This window comes from Cricetulus griseus, assembly GCF_003668045.3.
Source record: "Cricetulus griseus strain 17A/GY chromosome 1 unlocalized genomic scaffold, alternate assembly CriGri-PICRH-1.0 chr1_1, whole genome shotgun sequence".
In the NCBI taxonomy this organism is placed as follows: domain Eukaryota; kingdom Metazoa; phylum Chordata; class Mammalia; order Rodentia; family Cricetidae; genus Cricetulus; species Cricetulus griseus.
In genome coordinates, this window is record NW_023276807.1 from 210448368 (window position 1) to 210454367 (window position 6000).

Genomic DNA, 6000 nt, shown 5'->3' on the forward strand with positions numbered 1-6000 from the left:
AGCAAAGAGGCATAGTTTTGGGGTGGTATACTTTAGTCTCAGGTACTAGAATTTGAGCCAACCTATCCTAAGCTCATGACAAGGAAATTTAACAGGCCAGTAAATGTGTGGGGAAACTCGAGTTCTATACTGCCTCATTTGCTCATCATGTTGATAATAGTTAACAGTGCTGAAGGGCATAAAGAGGGTGTTCAAACCTTTCTTTGTGGAAGTGAACATAGCGTGTGTTAAGAAATCAATTCAGCATCATGAATAAAAATGTTTAAGCCATTCAATCTAAGATTTCTACTTACTGGAGTCCTTCTATACTAAAGAAACAATTCTGAAGTATTAGGTATAGATTCACAAAGTAAAATTATTATAAATAGCCTATATGCCCCAAGTAAGGAAATTGTTACATAAATTATGTATCTCCTCTCTCCAGTCTTGGGCATGTCCACTCACTTTCCTTCAACCACGTTGTCCTCATTGTTCCTTCTCGATGAGGTGAGGCTGATGTCAGTATTAGGATACTCTCATTTGCTGTACTCTCTTTGGAACATTCTCCCCTCAGATATCTTCAGGTTGTTAACTTTACCTTGTCTTGGTTACATTTCTGTTGCTGTGAAGAGAAACCATGATTAAAGCAACTTATAAAGGAAAGCATTTAATTTGGGGCGTGCTTACAGTTTCAAAGGGCGAGCCTATGACCATCATGGCAGGGAGCATGGCAGCAGGTAGGCAGGTATGGCCCTGGAGCCACAGCTAAGAACTTACATCTTATTGGCAGGTTGGAGGTAGACAGCAAGACTGGACCTGGTATGTGCTTTTGAAATCTCAAAGTCTACCCCCAGTGATGCGCCTTCTCCAACAAGGCCATGTCTTCTAATCCTTCCCAAACATTTCTACTAACTGGGGCTAAAGCTTTCAAACGTATGAGCCTATGGGGCCGTTCTCCTTCAAATCACCATAACCCCATCCAGGTCTTTATTCAAACATCACTTTTACAGCCACTCCTTTATAAAGCTGCACCTCTTGGCTATATTGCTTTCTTTGTCTTCATTTTTCTTCCTGACACTTAGCACTACCTAACATTCTATGAAGGACCTCAATTTCAAGGCAATCTATCTATAAAGTTCATCATTGTCTAGCAGCCTTGAAAAAGGTTTTAAATTTTAAAGTTCAATTAAATGCTACATTTCATGGAACTGCGAGTTATTTCATGTTTCTAAAAATAAGACAGAAAGAAGGACTTTTGAGTCAAATCAGATTTAAAAGGGTGCACTCAGAGGCTGCCTAGATGGCTCATTAGGTAGAAGAGCTTGTTGCCAAGCCTGGTGACCTAAGTTCAAACCCCAGGACTCACCAAAAAGTTCTGATACCTATGAGACTTTTAAGAGAATTGATTATTAGTGAAATTTCTAGGGTAGACAAGTGAGATCTTATGCTACCTCAGCCTCAAAGGCAACCCTGGAATCTGCCTCTCATAAACTGAGTGAACAGCAAGTTGTCTACTAAAGAAGACTGTTCTCTAGAAGGGACTATTCTATATCCCTCCAGGTTGTGCCAGGGAGGGCAGTGTGTAAAAGAAGACTTCTATCCAATGTGCAGGACTGCAGGCAGCCATACTGGGTGATCAATAATTCTACTTCCTCACCAAGAGAACTCCCCACTCTCCCTGCTGTGGGGTGAGGGATGCTGCTCATTGACTTTTCTTTCCTTTGCTGGTGACTTTTGTTCAGGTTGTTCTTGTTTTCCTTCCTCGAGTGTATCTGTTGAGGAATGGGTTGCAGGGATTATTCGGGCATAGGTTGCATACTTATGAAGTAAAAAGACTTGAAATTGAAATGACATGGACTTGGGGATGGATACAATAATATCATGACACTTGGTTGTTCCTCTTTTAAAACTTGTAAATAAAATAGTTGTGTAAGTGGATTGGCTTGGCACTAAAAGCAGAAGGCATGCAGAATAGCTAAGGGATAGAACATAGCAGATCTATCATTTCTCTGCAATGCCATATTTATTTTATATTATTTTTATGTATATAAGTGTTATATTAGTCAGGGTTCTCTGGAGTAATAGAACTTACAGAATGAATCTCTCTATATATATTATATAAAGGGAATTTATTAGAATGACTTACAGGCTATGGTCCAGCTAATCCAACAAGGGCTGCCTATGAATGGAAGGTTCAAGAATCCAGTAGTTGTTCAAAAGGATGTCTCAGTTGGTCTTTAGTATATGCCAGAATCCTGAAGAAGCAGGCTCTAATGTCAGTGAAGGAATGGACTTGCTAGCAAGATAAGAATAAGCAAATATAAAAAACATCCTTCTTCCATGTCCTTATATATGCTTCTAGCCCAGATTAAAGGTGTGTTTTCTGCCTCAAAAGATCTGGATTAAAAGTACATCTTCCCACCTCAAGGGTCCCGATCCAGAAGTAAATCTTTCAAATTAAGCAAAAATCCCCTGGGGGAAAAACTAGAAAACAAAATCAAAAATACAAAAACCAAACAAACAAAACTCCAAAACATTTTTGGGTTTCAGTTAATTCCAGATATAGTCAAGATGACAACCAAGAATAGCCACCACAGGTGTTCTGCCTGCAGGTGTGTCTGTGCACAATTTGTGTGTAGTGCTGATGGAGGCCAGAAGAGGGTATTGGGTTCCTGGGCTGGAACCACAGATGACTGTGTGTCAGCATGTGGGGGGTGCTGGGAACCAACCTGTATGTACCCTGATTCCAAGACTTTTATTGCTTAGTTTAGACTCTCCTTGTATCCTCCAGACATCCTTCAGACGCCTCCAAATCTCTCAAACTCTTCTCTCTCTCATTGTTCATCCACCCACGTATGCTCTTCTTCTACTGTTCCAGGCACAGTGAATGACTCTATGTGAGCTTTTGTCTTTTATAAGAAATGTGAGTATCATTTGTTCCGACCTGCAGGACATCAACCTGGAGCAAGAGAGTCAGGGATAGGGAATGGGGACAAGAGACACAGAAAAAACGACCACAATACAGGATTCTGATCAAGTGGCAAACTTTACTTTTCTCAGGCTAGCTTATATAGTCGGCTGAGCAGGATATGGGGAGGGGTAGAATGGGTTGTTTGAGCCCCAGGTGTTAGTGTAGGCAGGATATTAGGAAGCCACAAAGAGGATGCTTGGCAGGATAAAGAGTTTATGAATAAGAGGCCCAGGAAGGGTTGCCTAGGTGACTGAGCCTGTGGGTGGAGGACTGGGTCAAGTTCTTTCCTTTCTTGAGCTGAGGTTCTAAGGAGCTGCTATGTAAAGGTTAACTATGTGGCCTGCCAATCATGGCCTAGGATCTCATGCCAAGCCCTGAGATTTGGCTCCCAACAATCATTGTTGACTTTTCCTTTACTGTCCCGTCAAATTCTGTCAGTGATTCACAGATTTTTCTTATATTCTGTAACTACATATTTATTCCTACTGTGTTGCCTCAGTTTGGTCTGGGACTCTACGAGCTATGCCTTGTGTGAGTACTGCCTCCTGGATCTCACAGGGGATGGTTTCGGTGTGTTTGGTTTGGGCTCAGAATGTCTTGCTTAGGCTTCTGCTGCAGCTGTCTCATGTTTCCATCATATCCAGCTTATTTCCCTTCAATTCTGTCTGCCAACACGAGAGACCATTTCTCCTCAATGCAGATGGGAGCACACAGCTTTTCCACTACAGATCTCGATGCTCACCATGCCCTCCCCCCTTAACCTTTTACTTGGATGATGGTTCTTTCTGTGCTTTTGCCTTGTGGAATATTTGAATTTTCCCAGATTGTAAGTAACATCTTCTGCAGTTCATTTGCATAGGTGCCACATTTTCTTTGAGGTTGTTAAATCTGAAGCCTAGGATTAAGGTCTACCTCCCGCAGCATGTCTTATCAGCCTTCCCTGAGTCTAATCACTGTGACTTACACTTACCATGTTAGAGCATGAACACACCGTGTTGACATGCGCCTTCTAAAAACCTCACCGGTCTTTGTACCTAAATATGAAGAGGTTTTGATTTGTTTTGTTTTTGACAGAGTCTTCATGTAGCTGAAACTAGCCTTCAACACCTGATCCCCCTGAGTTCTAGAATTGTAGGTTTGTGCCACCATGCCTGATAGATGTAAATTTCTTATTTTGGGGTTTTTGTTTGTTTTGTCTGTTCACTTTTATAAAATGTGAGTTTTACAGAGGAGGAGTGGATTGAGGAGTGTGGTGGAGATGGGAGGGGGACTGGGAGGAGAGGAGGGAGGGGAAAATATGGTCAAGATGCAAAATAAACAAACAAACACAAAATAACAGCATTTCCCTTTGCCCAGCTTATCCTGGTGGCTCACAGAGCAGTTTTCCTGAGAGTTCCGGGAGCATAGGCCTCTGAATGGCTTCCCTAGCTCTTTCCTGATGTGAGTTGCTAGGATCTTTCTGAGTTGACTTCCTCTGACACCCAAGAAGGCCACTTTCCAATAATTCTTCCTGGCAAGACAGATAGCGAACATCTTTACCATCTAATGAGAAATTAGAAATCACTGTAGTTTGGATCTGGAATGATCCCCTCCAAACCTACTTATTAAAGTTGTGCCTGATCATGACACTACAGGGAGAAGGTGAAAACTCTAAGAGATGGAGTGTGTGGGAATTCTTCAGGTCAGTGGTAGAACATGCTTGAAGAGGATTCCAAGACACTGTTCCCACCTGCGCGCTCCCCCCCCACCCCCCCGCTGCTCTCCCCACCATGATGCTACAACTGGGTCAAGTAAATATGCACTAAAATTTCTCTGAATTCCTGGATGGTAGCTGGTCTCTTTGTCTTCTCTTCCACTGTTTGCAGAGTTCTTCAAAGTGATATGAGAGCCCCTTCCCTAAGGCGGAGAGAAATACACCATGGGGGGGGGAAGGCCTTGGATCTTTTCTAATCACAAACCTAATCATTAAGTTTGTATCTGGGTTTTGTTGGCCTGTGATGATTAACTAAGTAACTGTTCTTTGGGAAAAAAATACCTTCAGAGGATAATTAAAGAGAGGCTTTGAATTGAGGCTAAGGTTTATTTTTATTTATGTTTGTATGTATGTCTGCGTGTGTGTGTGTGTGTGTGTGTGTGTGTGTGTGTGTGTGTGTGTGTGTGTGTGTGTGTGTGTGTGTGTGTGTGCACCTGTGTGTCCATGGAGGCTAGAAGAAGGCATCGGAGGTACAGTTTCAAGTGGCTGTGAACTGCCAGATGTGGGTGCTAGGATCCAAACCTGGGTCCTCTGCAAGAGCAGCAAATATTTTTGACCACTGAGTCATTTCTTCGGTCCAAAAGTTAATTCTTGTTTTATTTATTTACTTTATTTTTGTTAGTTTGTTTTTTTCCAGACAGGGTTTCTCTGTGGCTTTGGAGGCTATTCTGGAACTAGCTCTTGTAGACCAGATTGGTCTCCAACTCACAGAAATCTGACTGCCTCTGCCTCCTGAGTGCTGGGATTAAGGGCGTGTGCCACCACAGCTGGGCCCAAAAGTTAATTCTTAAAGATTCAAGACACTGCCTTGGCCTACTACATTGTATGAGCTTAAAATGGTCAGGGGATCAGTGGACTTGGAACTTCAAGTATGACATACAGTGATCATAAATATACCATAAAGAAAATGTGGAATGTTCTTTTATATCTATCAATTTTAACTGATGTTTGCTGGATATAATAATCTTGACAGTTCAATGACTGGATTTTAAGCCTAATTACCCATTATGTATGGAAAATAATGCTAACTCTCTTTCTGTCCTCTTGAATTAACTCCTTTTCTCCTTCCCTTCATCACTCTGTTGTATTCTATTATTCCTATCCTATCCTATCCTATCCTATCCTATTCTTTTTTTCTTCTGTTCTATTCTATTCCGAGGTACACCTTCTCTATGTAGCCCAAGTTGGCCTTATCCTTCTCATTTTCTGCTTTGGCTTCTGGAGCAGCAGGTGAGTGTGTGCCACCATTCTGGCCCCCTTCTAAGATTTTAAACCCCTAGGAATAAAATTCAAATCT